This window comes from Vicia villosa, linkage group LG5 (assembly GCF_029867415.1).
Source record: "Vicia villosa cultivar HV-30 ecotype Madison, WI linkage group LG5, Vvil1.0, whole genome shotgun sequence".
NCBI lineage: Eukaryota > Viridiplantae > Streptophyta > Magnoliopsida > Fabales > Fabaceae > Vicia > Vicia villosa.
This window is the reverse complement of record NC_081184.1, coordinates 41,368,655-41,389,706: the sequence shown is the minus strand read 5'-3', so window position 1 is coordinate 41,389,706 and position 21,052 is coordinate 41,368,655.

Below are 21,052 nucleotides of genomic sequence, written 5' to 3'. Positions count from 1 at the left end.
GTGCCTTCGAGAAAGGTCAATGGTATGAGCTCCCTAGAACCCGATCTTAATCTAGGACAGGTTGAACCAACTAAACTTCAGTGGGGAGGGTATTTACCTTTGAACTTCGTGCAAGCCTTTAAACCTAAGGACACTTGTGTGACTTGCTTGTGTGTGTTATCTAACCACTTGATTTCTTTGCATGATTTGTTTATACCCTAACCATTTGGTTTCCTCGCAGGATTTGTCTATACCCTAACAATTTGATTTTCCTGCAGGACTTGGGACCTACATATGGTCATTACCTCATACTTCTAGGTCTATTTGTGTGATTTGCATTTTCATCTATAGCATACACATGACATCGCCTCATCACATGGCATATTCAACTAACCTTTTTCAAGGATCTTAGGAATTTAGGACGCACAATTTCAGGTGCTATTATCAAGAACTGAATTCCTATCAAGGGGGCAAGAGGATTTATTTTCCTCTGGCCATGCATCCTCAAACTCAAAGGTACAGTTCCTATCAAGGGGCAAGGGGATTTATTTCCCTTTAGCCATATGCCTTCAAATTCAAAAGTACAGTATCTCGAATCAGAGGCTATGACCCACTGGATATGGTGAGCTTGATTCTTATAGAAGACACTCGAAGATGAAAGTCAAAGGTCTTCAGACGAAGCTGCAACCAAATTCATTTCTAATGTTGCGAACTAGACAATGAGTTTCTCATATTCTTCCTCAAATCCCTAAAGCTGGATCCCTACAACTCTTGTGTGACTTCGTCGGAATCTTATTCCTAGAAGTAATCTAAAGTGTCCTGCAGGTTCAGACGCTAACGCTCAGTTTGTTTTCCACTATGGGGCACTTGGCCATTTGGTTGATGATTTTTAGCCATTCGGTTGATGATTCAAGACCTAGTAGATACAAAGGTTATCACATTCACACCTGCAAGCCAAATTTGAAGTTTTATTTCGATTCAACGGATCTTCTGAAATAATAAGTCCATACAGAGAAAATCTCCTCAACGTTGACAATCTCTATATCATCATGCATGTTCATGCGTAATCTTTCTTGTTTTGATTCAATACTGTTTATATGTCATACTTGTTTGTTTTTGAACTATAATAATGATGCATTGAATATGTTTGTCTTGAAAAAAAATTCATTTGCTCTCGCTCTAACATGTTTTTATTTTCTTGTGATGCCAAACTCTCGACGATAAAGCATGATAACTCCGCAGGGAGAATGACGAACAGATAATACTCATAATCTCAAACGGTGTGCTTTCGAGTAAAACCCTGTTGATGATGTACAGGCATTGTTTCAAATCCCTTAACACTGAAGATATAAGGAAGTTAATCCCTTGTCAACCCCTTTGAGCCTTGAAGTAGAAGTTTCTTTTTTATATGAAAAACCCTCATATTTAACCCAGGGGCAGGGTAGTGTTCAGTTAACCTGGTTGAGCTTTCAAAATTCATCAGGAGCACGCATATAAGGATACAACAATGGTTATCCTTCAAAAGGTTGAGGAAAAGTCGAGACCGCAATGGTCATCTCTCGCGCAATAAGAGGTCAAATATGACGATACAACAACGACTATCCCTCGTCGACCAAGAAATGAGGCAGTCGCAATCTTTCCAACAAATCAAAGACGTCTCAGGATCATACGACTTCCTCAAAAAAAAAAAGAAGAAGAACGAATTAAAAAAAAAAAGAGAAAAGAAAGCCCGCTAAGTCAATAACTTGAAAACAAATGACTAAGGCAAAAGTTAGGGCATCCCGCTGGACTTCAAACTCAGAATTCAAAAGAATTTGTCCAGGCAAAAGTTAGGTAAACAAAAAGATCCTTAACAAAAGAACAAAGTCGTGTGATTAGACACCAAATGCAAAAGGTAGAGTGACTACCATGTCCAAACACCTCATCGATTCCTCAATCGTCTCAAACTCCTTTTGAAGGATGAATGCTCGTATAAAGTTAACTGGACTTAGGTTGGAGAACATCATGAAGGGGGTGGGCACCAATAAAATGTTGAGCCTATACATCTTTTTTTTCTAAAACCGTGAACCTGGCCACGTTACAACCCTCAAAAGTCCTAATTGAAGCAGGGTTAATTCGAAAGCATACTGTAAACGAGAATACGGTAAACTGACTCCTAGGAGTTTTGCTAAACGCTTGAGTTGGTATCACACCACCTTTCACAAAAATAGATGTTTTAACATCCTTTCAAAAATTTCCTCTTTAAAACTTCAAGACAAGCATGAACTTTGCATTAGAATTATATTTCTCATTCTAAACATTCTTTGCATATGAACAAGTACTTGACACCAGGAAAGCTTCCATCATGAGCTGTAGATGAAAAGTTTAATCCTCTCAAGGACAAATTGTCTCCAGAACTCCGTTGAGTTCGAACAAGAATATCTCAAATAATGATCACCCTTAGGGGCACAAAAGCAATCGAAATACTCTGTTGAGTAAGCGCTCAAATATCTGGGGCAATCAAGTCAAGATTCATAGAATCTCTTAGAAGCGTTGGGCAATAAGGGGCATTCACCCAAGCACAGTTGAAATTACCTCCAACCCTGATCAATCAGGGGCATGATTCCTAAGTTCATGATACAGGGGCATGTTGCTTATGATAGCACGAATCTCAGAAAGCCCCCCCGACAGATAAAGCTGCAGAAACGTCTCGTACGCCTGATTCAGTCAGTCAAAAGCTTGTATATACAAGGGGTATGACATGTTATTATCTCATTCATCTGGGGCAATCAAGTCAAGATTCAGAGAATCTCTCAAAGGCACTAAACAGTCAAAGAGGCAAGCCTATCACTTGGGGTATGTTGCATTAGTCACAAATCTCAGCAAAAGCTATTTAGCTACTAGCAGTAGGATCAGTATCTCCTTCGAAGTTCTAATTCCAGTAATCTCAAGAATCAAGTATACCAGGTTACCGACTCCAGGGGAAGATAGACTTCCCTGTGCAAAGGACCACATATGGTTAAGAAAATGTTTTCCAACAGCAAGAAGACATGGGGCAATGAAAAATTGAAATCTCAGGGAATCTTCCCCACAAAGGAGTTTCCACAAATATCCCCACATAGCAATCCTCAAGAAGTTATCTTCAAATAATCTCTTTCCAACAGAGGCTTGGTTCCCCAACGGAGTTTACATCTCCGACACTGCCGGTTCTCCGACACAATTTTCTTCTACAACAGGGTTTGTTCAAACTCACTATCCTTAAAAGTTAACACTCACAGCTGAGCTCGATCATATAGTACATCGGAAGATTATTCTTCTCTCTTGTCCCTAGGATACATCAGGATCAGATCACTCAAGTTACTCTCGTCCCCAAGCAAAGATAAAAAATTCCCCAACTGGATATCATCGAACGGAAGACAGGAATTCTCAATCACCTTGTCATCATCTCCAGCAGCATACAGAGATTTATTTTCTCAGCCAGCAATTGCTATACAAAGTTACCAATATACTTCGACTATATAGTCCATCCATGCATCATTCACAATACATACATAACATACAACATTCTCGTTTATTTCGAGAACCTCATTCATAATACATACATACAACATTCTCATCACACAATACATGCATCATGACATTGCATAAAACTAATTTTTCCTTTTCAGGTCATTTCCTAATCAAAAGAACATTATCACCCTAATATGGTGCAAAGATGATCTCATCAACGATTTAATTTTGACACTCATTCCAGACACAAATACATTCTCGATGCTTAAACTCCGGATTATTCTTCAAAGATAATTCAGAAACAATCAAAGAACTTCTCATCCTTTCTAGGAGCCTTTCTAGGCAGTCTTTTCTAAGACGTTCCTCATCCTTTCTAGGAGCCTTTCTAGGTAGTCTTATCTAAGACGTTTATCAACCTTTCTAGAAACCTTTCTAGGTAGTCTTTTCTAAGACGTTTATCAACCTTTCTAGGCAGTCTTTTCTAAGACGTTTATCAACCTTTCTAGGCAGTCTTTTCTAAGACGTTTATCAACCTTTCTAGGTGGTCTTTTCTAAGACGTTTATCAACCTTTCTAGGTAGTCTTTTCTAAGATGTTTATCAACCTTTCTAGGTAGTCTTTTCTAAGATGTTTATCAACCTTTCTAGGTAGTCTTTTCTAAGACGTTTACCAACCTTTCTAGGTAGTCTTTTCTAAGACATTTACCAACCTTTCTAGGTAGTCCTTTCTAAGACGTTTACCAACCTCTCTAGGTAGTCTTATCTAAGACGTTTATCATCATTTCTAGGAACCTCTCTAGGTAGTCTTTTTTAAGACATTCCTCATCCTTTCTAGGAGCCTTTCCAGGTAGTCTTCTCTAAGACATATCTCCACCTTAGTAGGAAATCTTCTTTAACACATTTATCCAATCTTTTCTAATACATCTCTTGCCCTTTCAAGAAGTTTTTATCCAGTCTTCTCGAAGACAATTCTTCCCGAGCTTTGTCCAAAGCCTAATCTCCTTTACATCAGTTAATGATCTACCCTATTCAGGAACCTCTTCAGGTAGTCTTCTATAAGACATTACATCATTTTGATGAATCTCTCCTTCAGATACAATCAATGTAGTCTGAAAAGCATAAGCTTTAGACAAACACCCGGATGTCATCTTTAAGCCCATCTCAGACAACACTATGTCAACAACTGGATGACATCTTTAAGCCCATCTCCAACATTATTTCCTGCACCAAGCGCAAATTTCTGGGTATTCTAGTGTTCAATCATCTTCCACCTTCAGATTCCGACGGGCACACATGCCAATCTACATCTTCAGGTTTAAGAAGATTGAACAGGGGCAGCTGTCATACCCCAAAATTTGCCCACACTTTTTAGTGATAAAAAATTTTGAAATTATTTTTAAAATTGGATTTTATAAAATATTGGGTCCATTTACAGTAATATCCTGAATTTTATAAATATTCGATTTAAAGTCTATTTTAAAATATAATGGTTTACTCTTAAATTATTTATATTTTAAATAAATAGCAAAAGGCTGGCCGATGCTTCATACACTTTCAATTGGCTTTTTATTTCAAATAAATAACATAGCTCAGTTGGTTAGAATGAAAGGCTTGTAAATAGAAGGTCACGGGTTCAAGTCGTGCTTGGTGCATTTTTATGTACTATTTTTACTCTTTTTTGCACCTGGACGTATCTGGACACAAGTACGTCCAGATTCTTAATCTTGGGGACCAAGAAGGTCCATGGGCCTTTGGGTTGGATCTTTTCCTTTTTAGGATTGCTTTGACCTAATTTCCACTCTATAAATAGAGGCTCTCCACTCTATTCTTTTCACCAACAATTTTCTAAACAATCATCAGTTTTCTAACCCTTATTCTGATAATTTCGCTAACAATTTTACGAAGCTTTTTCTTTTACGTTTTTTTAAATTTTTTTTTTTGGCCAATGATGACGCCTGAGGCCACCCTTATTTTCAAATGATTTTAAAATGTTTTGGTCGATGATTTTCACATGAGGCCCCGGTTTATTCCTTTTTTTTAGACCGTATGATGATATTTATCTGACGGTCTCTTTTTTCGATTTATTTCTAATCATATGATGTTTATATCTTAAAAAGACTTTTTCTTCGCTGTGCTCTAAAACATCTAACCATGTTCACCATTCGTTATACACAAAATTTTGTCGATTATGTCTATATCTTTAGTCTTTTTTTTTTAGAAAACTAATCTTTATTTTAATTCTAACCCTTTTTTACCGTTACTGATGATGTCGTCTATACCTTTAGCCCTATTACTAATATGCTGCTAACCTTTAATATTTGTTTTTTAACAACTTCAAATTCATTTAAATTTCACAGCAATATCATCTTCTTTTTTTTTTCTGGGAACACAGACTATTATCATCAATTTTCAGAATCCCTAACAATTCTCTTTAACCTGCAAATTATTGTGTCACAATATATAACATACCATTAACATGAACAATTTCTAACAACAACCATGAGCATTAACACTAATCCACAAGAGTTATCACTAATTTTTAAACAAAAATCTTTCTTTGTTTCTATGCTATTTGTTACAGGAAAATCAAAAAGAGGAATAGAAAGACAGATTTCCCCATCAGTGCTCATCCGTCATCATCATTAACACAGCAGCTTCATTGAAATCACCTTTTCAACAAACATCAGCACGAGCACAATAACTCAGCTCCGACGAGTCCCCAGACAACCTGAATCGACATCTTGCGGACGGCTTTTCAGTGCCACCGTACAAGCAGATCCGACGAGCACAGAACCAGCAACCCACCGCGAGCATACTACCCAGCCGCCGACGACGCACATTACTTTCACCTTCAGCTTCGACACGCACCGCATAGACCCAGATTTGCAACGCCGATGCGAAAGGATGAAAGCAACGACGCACGACAGCCACGTAAGTTTTCCGATCCACATGTCTTTTGATGATTTTATTGTTAATTCGGATCTTTGAATTGTAGGATTTAAGACTCAAAAGGTTTGATTTCTATCATTGATGTACTGATTGCTTGATTGAGTATTCCGATTCAGTTGAGTTTCATGATGGTTGTTATTTGTTTGGATGTGATTGAGAAAGAGGTTTGTTGTTGGTTACTATGTTTTACCGGTAATCATTGTGCTTGAGTAGAAACAGAGTGAGAACTGGGTTGAAATCATTGTTCACTTGCTTGAGTAGAAACACAGAGTGAGAACTGGGTTGAGAGAGAGGGAAGCATGTTAGAACAACAATGGGGGCTGGGGGGCGGACTGCCCCATTCTAGTTTAGGGTTTTGTTTAATTCACTTTGAACTTGGGCTTCTGTTTCTTTTATTTTTAGCCCAAACCGAGTGTACCCCTTGGCAGTTTATTTAAATGATGACACTGGGCTTGCTATCAACCATGGGCCAACAATTTCTTTTGATACACATTTTTGTGTCTGATTGTTTATTTTATTTAAAATACTTGCTTTTTATTGTTGACATAATAAAAAAAATTATAAAAAGTATGCTTTTATATAAAAAACACAAAAAATGTTAGTTGATTAGTTTTTTTTTATAGTAAAAAATATCAAAAATGTGTTGTTAATTTATATTCTCTTTAGCTAATTTTTATTAAATTTATCATTATTCTCCTATATCCGTTACTAACATTTCCTTTGGAATGCGAGGTACTATCTTGAGCCTTTGGGCTATTGTGGACCATTTGCAAGTTTCTGATTCTTATACATTTGATCGCTTTACTTTTGTTTAAGTTTTATTTTGGGTTTGTAATTTTTTTTTTCCGTCAAGTTTTTTATTGTAATCCCCTCCCCCAAAGCGATGTAATAGCGTAGGAACCTTTACTTTTCCGCAATTTATTTTCTGTAAACATATTAACTGTTAGTAATTAGGATTGTATGGAAAGATAACAAATTGAACGTTAGCTCACTAACATCAAGATAAAATAACTGAATACAACACACTTGCACGCACTCACCTTTAGGGTACCCCCTCTTGGTTGCCTTTCGGAAAATAATAGTCAAGTCCCTCGAAGCGTAGGGATACCTTAGCGCATGCTGCCTACGATTCAAAATCATCATTGTCCCTTCGAAAAAAAGATCATAGTCCCTTCGAGTTGCCTACGATGAAATGATCTCGTCCCTCGAGTTGCCTTCGGCTAAATGATGATAGTCCCTTCAAACACTAAGGTATCCCTACATGTTGCCTTTATGACAATTCACAAACGCATAGGACTTCCTACCCTCTTGATGGTATGGATAGTCCCTATGACGACTCGATGACCCTTCGATGACCCGCACATCTAATGTATAGGACTACCTACCCTTATATGGTATGGATAGTACTATCGCTCAAGGAAAGTCCTTAGAATAGGAAAGACCTTACGAACTTAGGGTAGGAACTCTTAAGTGCTTGCTCACAATCAATTCAAACAAATCAAATGTTTTTCACACCATGTTTTATAACATTGTCTTTTCAGACATTCTTAAAAATCAAATCGTTTTTCTAAACACACGCCACTTTCAAACATTTCAAACAAACAAGTGAGCTAAGCAAGCTAAGAGCCCATGGATAACCATGGATGCAAAGGGTGCTTACACCTTCCCTTTGCATAACCTACCCCCCGAACTCAATCTCTTTTCAAAGAAGGTCTTTCCTGTTCTTTTATGCCTTTCCTAATTGGATAAAATAAAAGTCGGTGGCGACTCTTGCTCACCGCAACATTGTTGCTTATAAAAATTAAAGTCAGTTCACCGTATTACACCATCCATATGAGGATGAGGTTTGATGTATTTTGGTGGCCATGGATGCCACCCGAACATATTTTGTAGGCAACTTATGCCTTTGTTGATTAAGTATTTTGTTTAAGTAATATGTGCTTGTGTGGGCAATTTATGCCCTTGTTGTTATAATATTGTGTTTTAGTAGTAGAATAGTGTACATATATTATATGTTAAGGTGTATATAATTTTTTGTGTTTGTCTTGGAATAGAAGTGATGCTCTAAAGAAGAAAAAGTGATAAGGTGTGTCAACATCAAAAATTTGGATGATGATGATGATATTCTTGATGATGTTCATACCAAGGTAAGTATTTTGTTGCTTTGTAGATTATAAGGTGACTATGAACTAAGGGCTTTACACAAAGTTTTTATCACATTGCATTCTAGAAATTTTGTTTGTGTTTGAATCAAAATTAGGACAAAACTAGATAAGTGAGTGGACTTTCATTGTGTACAAAAATAAGAGTGTTATAGTGATTGATGTTAACTCAAATGATTCATGTTTAATCTTGCTTTGTATGAGACATTAGAGCTTAGAAGGGATCGAGGCAAAAAAAATTTTGAGTAGTATGAGAAAAACCACCCTAAACAAGGCTACCCGCCCGTGAGTGTGTGATCTTTTGTAACCAATTTTGAGCCTAAATTTTTGTTTTGTCAGGTGACTCAAAGGAAAACACAATGAATTTTGATACAGAGAAGTGATTCACTTGACAATTTCTTTGGCAAACACTTAACCCAATAGTACTTGAACCTTGAATGGAAAGCATTGATGTCTTTATAGATGGAAATGTTTAAAGTTGGGGAGAGATGTTTCTTAAAGAGAAAGAAAAGAAAGAAAATGGTGGTGCAATGCATTCTTTGGAAAAGGAAAATCAATGAAAAGAATTGAGAAAGAATGAGCATATGATAAAGAGAAAAAGAAAAATTCAAATGATCTATGGAAAAGAATGCATTGTATGGTGAAAAAAAACAAAAGGGTAAAATATTATTAGTGTTGTACATAAATAATGCTTTCCATGATCATTCACCCTTTTTGTTTCAATGGCCGTGTTCATATAATATCACTTGTTTGGAACCCAGGCCAAGTTACAACCAAATGAAGTCCTCAGTGATCTTTGTCTCTATTGTCTCGTGTGCATAGTATAGATGAATATATGAATTGTTTTGGATGTGCGTCATTACTAGTGAGTGTGATTTGTCCCTTATGCTATCATGGCAATTGTCCTTCAATTATTTTGTGAAGTGAAACATAGGTGATTCATTCATGAACATTATCTTTTTAATGCAATTGTGTTGAAATGTTTGTGTTTAGGAAATGTTTCATAGTCATGTTAGAATCTTGTACAAGCAAGGAAGACTTATCTTGTAGGTATGTAACTCAAGTTTGAACCATTCAATTGATGTTACTAACCTTGTGTGATGTGTTGATATTTGCTTCTGAGCTAGCTTTGTTCGAGGACAAACAAAGATCAAAGTTGGGGAGAGTTGTTAGAATCCCAATTGTGTATAGTTTGTATATAAGTTTTGTGGTATTTCTGAAACTCTTGTGCCAAATTTGATCACCTTTTGATATAATAGTATGTAAATAAATAACTTTGTGTTTATTTTCTAAAGTTAGTTAATTTATTAACTCTTGTAATGTTTTCTTTAGGTTTCAACAATTTTTGGGCAAGATGGAATGAAAAGAATAGTCAAAACAAGCTTGCAATGAGGTTGGAAAGCCAAAAGAGGAATTTTTGTGCAAGAAGGTCCGCTCAGCGGAGTTGAAGCGGACCCAGGCAGAGATTTCCCACAAGAAAGTTCGCTCAGCGGAGTTGAAGCGGACATGGGCAGGGACAAGTGAAAAATTACCTCCGCTCAGCGGACCTTGAAGACAAATCAGATATTTTTACTGCTCCGCTCAGCGGACCTACCTTTTCAACTTTTGTTCTTAGCCACATAAAATTGATGAAAAAAGGTGGTTAGCTTAGTTCTTATCATAACACACACTTGGAAGAAAAGTTAGGGCAAGAGAAGAAGAGAAAAACCATTTTTCTTAAGAGAAAATCAAGATTTCCAAACATCTTTCTTTGATCTTCTTGAGTTTGATGTCACTAAATCTTGGTTTGTTGCTTGTTGTTGAAGCTTCCATGGATATGGAGGGCTAAGTTTCATCTTGTGTCAAGATTAGAGGTAGTTAGTTTGTAAATATGTACTTTCTTTGATCTATTATGTATGAACTTGGTTAATGATTAATACATGGTGAATATCTTGTTATTTATGTTTCATTTGTTGTTTTGCATCATTATTGAGAGATATGTTTCAAAGCTAGACCTAAAAGATATTCATCTATCAATAAACAAACTCTAGAGATAGATTTGTGAGTTGATAATCACAAGTATCAAGCTTTTAAGATTATCATGTTGATTGTCGGCATGAGAGATCATCTGACGGTGAATATGATAATAATCACGATATTGCTTTAGAGATAAACGGTATCGAGAGGATACGTGATTGTATTAATCATGAATAGGTTCATATATATAATCATTAGAGTACATATGAAGCAAACTAATGAACACTAATCTTGACACAGCTTTACCAAACCGTTTTTAAATCCTAAGTTATTGTCTTTAATTTCTTTTCATGCTATTTATCTTTCATGACACTAAAAACATCCAAAACCTTAACTCAAAATACACTAAGCTGTAGAACGGCGATAATATCGCATCAATCCCTGAGGAGACGATACTAAAAATACTTATCCTATACTTTCTAACAACCATAGCCTATAAGCTTTGACTCCTTCTGGGTATCCCATGAACATGCATTTCAGAGCTCTAGGTTCGACCTTGTCTTGCCTAATGTGAGCATAGGCTACGCAACCAAATACTCTCAGTTTGTAGAGATCTGGTGGATGTCCCGACCAAACTTCTTCAGGTGTCTTCATATCTAACACTGTCGAAGGACATCTGTTTATCAGATATGTTGCTGTCGAAACAGCCTCAGCCCAGAACACCTTCGTTAACCCCGCACTAGTCAACATGCATCTGACTCTCTCCAAAATAGTTCGATTAAACCTTTCAGCCAAACCATTTTGCTGTGGAGTACCTGCAGTAGTTCTATGCCTTGCAATACCAGAGACAGCACAAAAACTGTCGAATGCCTCATTGCAAAATTCAAGGCCATTGTCGGTTCTCAACTTCTTGACCTTTCTGCTAGTCTGATTTTCAACCAGAGTCTTCTAACTTTTGAAATTCTCAAAAGTTTCATCCTTAGTCTTCTGGATGAATACCCATAATTTTCTGGAATAATCATCTACTATGGATAGAAAATACCTTGCTCCTGAATGTGATGGACACCTTGCAGGCCCCCAAAGATCAGCATGGATGTAATCAAGGGATCCATGTGTTCTTTGTTTACCTTTGTCGAACTTCACTCTGCAAGATTTTCCAAGTACATAGGGTTCACAAAACTTCAGCTTTTCGACTTTGTCTCCACCAAGCAGATTTTGTTTCCCTAATTCGACCAGACCCCTTTCACTGACATGGCCCAATCTCATGTGCCAGATTTCTGTTTTCGACAAAGGTTTCGTGGATGCAACATTTGTCGAACCACTTACAACTTCATCCTCAAGGGTATACAAGCCTAGTTTCTTCACGCCTCTCAAGACTTCCTTCGAACCCTTCATGACTCTTAGGATACTTTTCTCTCCTTGGAAAACATATCCTTTCTTGTCGAATTCACCAAGAGAAAGTAGATTTCTCTTCAAATCAGGAACATACCTGACTTCAGTCAACAACCTTATTGACTCATCATGGAGCTTGAATCTCACAGATCCAACACCTGCAATCTTGCAAGCCTTGTTGTTTCCCAGCAATATTGATCCACCATCTTGATCACATAATTCCTCGAACAAGTATTTGTTTGGAGTCATGTGCCAAGTGCAACCTGAATCCATAATCCACTCCTTCTTAGAGTCACTACTTGAAACCACAAGAACATCAGATGATTCAAAATCATCTTGAACAATGGAAGCGTTGCCATTATCCTTACCTCCATGATATTTCAGGCGTTCAGGGCACACCTTTCTAGTGTGACCCTCCTTCTTACAATGGTAGCATCGAATGCCAGATGCTTCGCCACTGTAAGACTTCGACAAGCTTTTGCCTTTCTTGTCGAACTTACCATCCTTTCGTAAGAGTTTTCCTTTAACGGCCAAACCTTCGCCAACAGTCGAGGTTTATGCTCCTTTCGTTCATTCAAGTCCTTAGAGTACAAGGCTTATTGAACTTCTTCAAACGTCAGGGACTCCCTTCCATACAAGAGAGTTTCTTTGAAGTGAGCATGTGATCAAGGCAAAGAACACAATAGTAACAACGCTTGATCTTCATCATCGATCTTCACATAAATATTTTCAAGATCAAGAATCAGCTTTTTGAACATATCCAACTGCTCAGCCAATACTTTGTCTTCAATCATCTTGAATGAATACAAAGCTTGCTTCAGGTAGAGTCGATTTACCAGCGATTTGGTCATATACAAACTTTCAAGTTTCACCCATAACCCTGATGCCGTCGTCACCTTTGATACCTGCCGGAGAACCTTATCACCAAGGCTCAACAAAATTGCGTTGTGTGCTTTCTCGATCATATTCGTCTTCTCCGCTGCCGTCAATTCTGCATTCATGGCTGCCTCTCCCTTCAACGCTTCCAAACAACCCTGCTGAACCAGTAGGGCTTTCATCTTCAAGCGCCACAGACCGAAATCATTCACTCCGATGAACTTTTCAATCTCATACTTTGTTGAAGGCATCTTCTCCACGCTCACCGCACCAATTTGTTGTGAATTCAATACCAAGAACAAAGTATAATAGGGAATTAGGGAGGAGAAGAAGAACACAAGAATTGGTTATAACTGCTATTCTTTTACTTTCTCTTAAAACAAGATTACAAGTTTACAAGAATAACAAATAACCTCTCTCACCCCAAATTAGGATTTGCAGCTTAGCAATGATGAGAGACTAGTATGCTATTTATAATAAAACCTAACATACTAACTAATGGGCTTTTTCCACAAGGCCCATTACACAAGCCAACTTAATAAACAAGCTAACTTAACAAATTAGGGTTTAAACACTAAAACCTAATTTAACATGCTAACAACCCTAGCATCTTCGACACAAGCATGTGAACAACCTTCGACTTCATGCTTAACCTTGTCGAACCAAGAAGCTACCCTTCGGCCATACTAGAGTTTGATCACAAAATGAGCCATCTTGGAGACTTGTGATTCAGAAAAAAGTATTCTAATACAACCTCAATCCTGTCACAACATTCACCTGATAATTGTAATAACCAATCTAATTGTAATAACTCTGTTTAGAAATGTCATAAAAGTTTCCATAACAAATATTCTTCATAATTTAACAATAATAGCTCCAAAAACTTGTAAGAGTATTAAACTAAGAAATTGGACATCGAAACGAAGGTTCATTGAGCAAAGGGAAAATGAAATGAAGAGGTTCATCACAAAAAAACTACTAATATGAGTAAGTAGGAATCCTAGCTTCTTTATTAAAAATAACTCTTTTCAGTTTGTGAACAAATTCCCTTTTTTTTAAACCTTGCTCATAAAGCTTTGTTGCACTTCCAACAATCTTTCACAAGAGACCAAAGAAAATCCAAACAAATCTCCTCATTCCAACAAAAGTACTATCATCTAAAACTTGTTTTTACAATGTGATTGTTCGGAGATTAATTGCCATCCAACTAAAACCACTTTCTTTAAAAACTATTATTGTTTAATTGCTCTAATATTAAATTGTTAAGACTGTTTATGTATTGAGCCATTAGACACTTCATATTGGAAACAATTCATACTAAATTCAAATTTGCAATTGAAAACTAATCGATAAAAAATATAACCAAAAAAGAATTGAAATAATGGAGTCCATAAGTAACATGGAAGTAAATGATAAATTGATCCTACATCATTTTCTCTATTTGAACTATATGGCATCTTATTAGCAAGGTATGCAAGGGTTTTTTGTTCAAGCAAATCCAACCAGATTATAATCACATCTCATTATTAGTATAATAGAAATAGTGTATAAAATACAATACATTAGATACAAAACTTAGATTAAAATTTATATAATTAAATTTCTAATAACAGAGAGGCACATTTTAAACAATAAAGCTCCAGCCATCAGAAAACTTCAAAACCATCTCACATGTATTCTCACTGAAGCAACCAAGCATTTTCTTAACTTATTGAAATCAATTTCTTGACATTTCAATTGTATTATAAATATTAGTAAATTATCCATTATGCCAGCAGAACTGCATAGTTATACTTCTGCATATCATATACAAATTGAAATGGCGGTGCATCAATGCAGTGCAAAAAAGCTTATTACAATCATAGAAAGTGAGACATTAATTGAAAAATAAACAATACCCTGATAAAGATAGTATCATCGCGAAAGAGTTAAAGCTTTTCCATCATCTTTGAATGAAAAGCTACAATATAATTATCATCGGTAACAAAAGTCAACAACTTTAATAAACTTTCCCTTCCCAAACTCCTCCATTTCCAAATTAACATGCTACCACAATAACACCCTTTAGAAACAAAATACATACACATTGTCTCAAAAGGTAAACAAAGTCAACTTGCTCTAGCCTGCCAAGCACTTCCTCTCTATCTACTGCCTCTTGTTGACTCTCATGCAATCCAACACCTTGCAAATACTAAACATCCATAATCCGAATTCACCATAAAATAACACTAACAAAAGCTCTAAAATATGCATAATTTCACAATAACTGCAAATGATAAAAAACCTTTTCAAGTTCATGATTTTGTAACTTGCCATGAGCTTTCAACTTCAAAGAGGAAAACTTGATGCACTCCATATGTTAGATCCATCAAAACAGAAGTTTGATTTAAGGATATTTGTGTTTGAATCTAAATTGGTGATGAATTAACAGTGCTTAGTCATGTAAGTGTAGCAACCTGCCCTAAAATTAACCTTTTAGAGTCGCCACCTATTCTACCAAGGCGAATAGGATACCTTACGCAGTCATAAAGATTCAGGGTAAGATACTATATTCAGGTCGAGGGAAGGTATTAGGCACCCTCAACTCTTTCCTAAGGGTTGCATTATAAAGCCAAGGTTTATGGTTAAACATAAAGAAAAGTGACAGACAGTTAATAGGGTTAAAAGGCTAATTATTTGAGCATGATTAGAGTTTGGAGGAGGGGGACTCGCCTTGTTGCCAAGTGCCTACGTATCTCCTTAGGGAGAATCAGAGTCAACGTAGTTCGGGCACAGGGTTGTACGCCTTAGAATTTGATATGAAGGTGTTTTAAAGGTATTTTGAGTTACCTATCGTAGTTTTGAGTTTGTGGTTTGCAAGGCGTTCTGAATTGCCTTATTCGCAGTATTGAAGAGATGAAAATCCGCAGTTTGAAGGAGTGTTTTAAGATTTGGGCGTACAACCCTGATTTAATATGTTACCGTTAGTTGCGATGATCAATAGGTTTGATCACCATAGTTAACGGATTAATAAGAGCATTGCTAATTATTCTAATCGATTGATTCGATTATCACCGTTAGCAAATTGATGTGTTTTAAATAATTATTAATTTATCGTTATCCCTCATAATCAATGGGTTTGATTATTACACGATAACGAATTTCCTTATTGTATTTTATTATTTTATTTCTCGCCAAATGCGATCATTAGGTATGATCGGATCGAGGAGAAAATTAGCCAAGGACCAGTAGAATTAGAGTTAATATTAGCAAATGATTTAATTAAATTAAATTTATCTCTCGCCAATGCGACCAATAGATATAGTCGGATCGAGGAGAAAATTAATTAAGGGTTAATGTTTTTGCCAAATGGGCAGTTGGATTGGGCAAACCATAACGCATTGATAAACTTTCTAGGTTTTTGTGATTTAATAGTTAAGACTAATTAAATAAACTAATCGAAATAATCGAATAATCGGGAAAATCCTAAAACCTAATCATAGCCCTAATCCTAACTTTATTATTTTAATTCTAATTAAATAAATTAATTAAACTAAACCTAATTATCTAATATTTAATTTAAATAAATAATAAAATAAAATATTAATATAGAAAACCTGGTTTTTTATCCTGTGTGGCAGCTCTGTGGATCTATAGTATGTGCCTCCTTTTCAGATGCGTTGGATCTAAGATGAGGGAGATCCAATGGTAGAGCTCTGAGGTTGCACCATATCCTTTTATGTATCACGCGTACAGAACCTATGCATGAGTATTAACAAGGAAAGAACGAAAAAAACATGAAAATTGCAAGAGGCAGGGATCGAACCCCTGCCCTTGCCCCAGGAGACTCTGAAACGCGCTTTGCCAATAGGCCACAATTCGATTGCTGATATCATGTCACACATTATTAATTAAATAAGAAACTAATTGATTGATTTCAAATTACAGAAGCGCGAACAGCTGTGTATCTTCATCTTCTTCGCGACATCATTCACCTGCCAGATTCATACTACACGAAACGCAATCAATAACGAAAAATAATATCATGGCTTGACTTAAATCATCCTTCTGAACGCGATGGCGTCCCTCACATGGTCCCATTCGGCCTATTTTAAAAAGCCCCAATATGAGAGCTCCGAACCCTAACAATGGCGAAGTCTCGTATCTAAGCCTAAAACGCAATTGAATTATCCAGAAAGCTTCCATATACCATGATGAACACGACCATGTGATTGAATTATATCAAATGTGTACGAATTAATACAAATCGAAAAACTTTGCAATGGTGCAAATCGTGGCCTCTATGAGAGTGATTCTGGACGTTCTAATGGATGATGGTGATTGCAATAGCTTCAGAGCAGTCTCAGGAATGTATTGGAAGCTTCAAAACATCTTGAATCAAGCTCTCTCTCCCAAACCGATTTCAAAAGGATGATGGTGATTGCAATAGCTTCAGAGCAGTCTCAGGAATGTATTGGAAGCTTCAAAACATCTTGAATCAAGCTCTCTCTTTCCCACTCCAACTCTCAATGTGACCTTTCACTACTCAATGTATTGAGTAGAGTGAAAGATTCAATGAGTCAAGAGAGAATTCAATGGTCATTTGAAAATATGAAAATGATTTGGTCCTTCCATCTTGTGAAATAGTATTTTTATATGAATGGAAAAAATTGAAAATGCTCTCCCATCATGACACATCAGCAACATTAATTGTTAAACCTCTAGTATTATTCAAGTATGGAGCAATTAGTCAATAATGCCCTTGAAATTAAGTTAAAAGTAAATTTGGTTTAAGAGGGGTTTAGTGGTGATTTTCAACGTCTTTTATTTTAATAGATAGATAGATATTAGATTAGATAAAACTAAACAAATCTATAACCTCGAAATGATATTGATTTCTTTTTATTTTATCACATACAATTATATTTTTTTTCCTGATATAAAAAATGAAAATTTGTTTTATTTCATTCCATTATACTCTATTCATTTTAAATATTTTAAAGATTAAAATTAAAATTACATACAAATGATTTGTATTTTATATAGTTTATTTAATTTTTCATTTAAAATTTAAATTTGAATAAGTAAATAAAAAGAATATATAAACATTTAAAATATAAAAAAAAAGAATTACAGCTAAGAAAAAAGTGGTCTGAGTTAAGAGTATAAGTGAATTGAACCAACCTATTAAGATACATAAGCTTAATTGCGTTTTTTTTCATCTCCCACCTCCATTTTTTCTTATCTCTATCCTCCGACCTATTTGGATACATATGCTTAATTGCGTTACATTTAAATTGTATTTTATTTGAAGTGCTTTGTCTTTAATATTATGTATCATAGCAAAGTTTCAGAATTATATTTAACACAAACCAAATATTTATAATGTACAAATTGGGAAGAAAACTAATCAATTATTACTAAAGCACTCCTTAAAAGTACTATTCCAAATGTGAATGAACAAATACAAAATTAACAATCACAGACTACATTAGAAGAAAAAAAATAAACTTTTATGTCATTGCTACCTTCATTATGAATATATTAGTTCTTTTCATGATCATAGAGTTACAATGTGTACTAAAGTATAATAGTTCATCATCGAATTCTCTTCAGGTTCCACCTTGTAGCTGCACCTTTAGTTTCTATTTTTGTTGTCATTGTTGCTTTTGAAGAAGTAAACACCATGACCATTGTTGAATACATGCTTCAATGTGTAGAAATGGAGGTTGGAGATGAGGAAAAAATGAAGGTTGGGGATGAAAGTTGGAAATGAAAAAAATGTAGGTTGGAGATGGAAGTTGAAGATGGAGGTTGAAGATAGATGTTAGAGATAGAAGATAGAAGTTCTACCTCTCTCTTCCTCTTCCTCTGTTCTCTCTTCTGCTGCCTCTCTATTTTTGTGCTTCTTGCTTCTCTCTTTTATTGTCTCTCTCTTCCTTTTCTTCTTTCTTCTCTCTTCTTTTTCTTCAACAAAGATAACCGAATTCTGGGAGAATTTTTAGAAATCTATGAATCAAAGATTTACAGGGTTTTTGCTCTTTATCAATCTCATGTTGGTGTTACGGGAATGAGAAGGAAGAATGAATATTGGCATGTCTAAAGGTTAGTTCTTCGACAATCTTCTTCTCACTGTGTTTGTTTCAATCCTTAAATTTTTCAATATTGTTTTTATTTTGTTTAACCTAAAGCATTCAACTTTGCAATTGAAGATTTACATGGTTCCTGCTCTTTATCAATCTCATGTTAGTGTTGCAGAAATGGGAAGGAATTATGAATATTGGTGTGTCTCAAGGTTAGTTCTTCGACAATCTTCTTCTCATTGTGTTTGTTTTAATCTTTGATTTTTCTATATTGGGTTCTTTTTGTTTAACCTAAACCATTCAACTTTGCAATTACTTTTCGGGTTTCCACTTGATTTTCAACATGGATCTTACCAATTTCATTATATACGCTACTTGACATTCGTTGACTGCTTCTCCCTCTCTCGACTTCGCATTCGTTGACTGGTGGAAAATGGATGATGCTGAAATGTTATTTCTTGAATAGAAAAAGTTTATTTTGTTTGTTGATTTTCTATTAACGTATTCTCATTTGATTTTTTGACTTAGCAGCAAAGAAAAAGAAAAAGAAGAAAGTCTGGATGCCTATGGTAAATCTACTGTTTTGTTTGTGGTAAAACTAGAGAGAAGAAATATGCTTCTCCTTAGTCACATTCTTCCAGTGTTTCTTCAATGTTGCGTTGACACGAGCACTTGTTGCTTTATAATTTGTATATGAGTGCTTTGTGTTCGTCTGATGCATCTACTGATTCATTTCACAGTTGAGCTTCTACTGGAAGTTTTACAAGGAAGCGGTTTGTGTCGAAGCCAAAATCTTTCAGAAAATTCAGCACATGGTATTGGTCTTGTACTGGTAATAAATCTTGAAGGTTTGTTCAGTTATTCTATACTTGCATTTCCATATAACTTTATACCTTGCTTGCTTTCTTTGAAATGATTTACAAATATAATTCTAATGACATGTTGAACCTTCAGATGGAAGTGAAGAGGAAGAGAGGTTGGTGCAGAAACATCAACTTGTCGAAGATTTTGATATTTCAGTAAAATTGTTTACCTTATTATGATATTTTAGTAAAATGTTCGAAGATCAACTTTGTTAGTTCTCTGTTTTTTAGGATTAGATTAATTTTTGTAAAAACAAATAATAATACAGATAATGTAATGTTATAAGAAGAACAGGTACAGAAAAGAAGTCCCACCATGTTATGTTGAAGTAATTCAACATCTGGAATAACATGTCACATGGGATGTCACGACATCATGCCTGAGCTGAAGTGAAGAGTTTTAGTTAAATCTGTGTGATTTAATTACTACAGAAGAATGCAGAATATTCAGGGATATTATGCAAATAAAATAAAGGCATATACACGTAACAGGTCTGAAGAAACAATAAGAAGATTTGAGGAATTAATCAGAAGAATCAAGTCAGAATATTTGAAGATTATATATTTTCTAAATATGGAGAGATTCACGGAAACTAAAAGATTGAAGACCTTGTTTATAGCAGAAGTTACTGCTAGATTGTAACAGCAAATAAGCTGTGATTGAAGACCCAAATCCAGTTGGGTGTAGGTTATAAATGAAGGATAGAAAAACACTTAGAAAGGGGGGGGGTTTGAATAAGTGTGACTTTAAAAACTCTTAAGATAAAAATAATGAACACAATATTTTTATCCTGGTTCGTTGTTAACGAAACTACTCCAGTCCACCCCCTTAGAGTGATTTACCTCAACTGAGGATTTAATCCACTAATCAATCTTGATTACAATGGTTATCCACTTAGAAACACTCTAAGTCTTCTAGAGTATACTGATCACACCTTGATCACTCTAGGAAATCAACACTTAGAAACTTCTAAGTCTTCTAGAGTCTACTGATCTCACTGACCACTCTAGGAACCTTTTACAAATAAATGTAAAAATAAATGTTTACAAGAGTATTTAAATGCTTCTTAAAAAGCTATAATCACAACTGTGATATTTCTCTTAAGTTCTAAGCTTATCACTCACTAAATATTACAAAGAATGTGAGATGAAGATGAAGTTCGTAAGTATTGATTTCAGCAGCGTTTTGGTATTCTTGCAAGAGTTGTTTGTTATTGCTTCTGATCAGAACTTCATATTTATAGGCATTTTGAGAAGATGACCGTTGAACTGCATTTAATGTATTGCGTGACTGGACAGCTTTGCATTTAATGTTTTCACTGTTTT